This window comes from Carlito syrichta, unplaced genomic scaffold, assembly GCF_000164805.1.
Source record: "Carlito syrichta isolate Samal-C Ts95f unplaced genomic scaffold, Tarsius_syrichta-2.0.1 Scaffold55413, whole genome shotgun sequence".
NCBI lineage: Eukaryota > Metazoa > Chordata > Mammalia > Primates > Tarsiidae > Carlito > Carlito syrichta.
In genome coordinates this window covers 128,460-129,061 of record NW_006999509.1, presented here as the reverse complement: position 1 = coordinate 129,061, position 602 = coordinate 128,460, and positions in this window count along the sequence as shown.

The window sequence follows — 602 nt, the reverse complement described above, 5'->3', positions numbered from 1 at the left end:
TGCAGGCCCAGGCAGGCAGCCCCTCGAAGCCAGCATTTCCCACCAGGACCGTGAGGGGCTGGGAGGGAGGGCGCAGGGCTCGGGGCCACGAGCTAGAAAACCCACAGCTCGGCCTGCCGCCCCCCCACGATACCTTTGGCCACCCGACCCCTAAGATGCAGTCGCGACCCAAAGAGCCTCGGGGAGACGCTTTTGTGAAACGCTAACAAAAGCGGTCGCCCGGATGCTCCTTGAGACGCAGCCCTCGCCAAGCACCCGACTCCCGGGGGCTTTTCGGAAAGCGTCCGAATCACCGGGGGGGCGGACATGCCTCGGGGTCCAGGTCCTCGAACACCTGGCTTTCCTCATCGTCTCCATCCATTTCGCCCCCACTCGCTGTCCAAGAGAAACAAGGAAAGGCACGAAACAGGGCCCGCATCCCCATCCGCAAGGCACAGATGTACGATCCCGCGCAGACCACCGGCCATCCACCCGGATTTGCGAGCCACCCCTCCTTCCCCCCGAGAAGCCTTCCCGCGATCGGCTGCCCCAGGAGCGGCTGACACCCCCATCGGATGCCGCCGGCGGGGCCAGCGGCGAGGCGCGCGCAGACACGTCCGCCA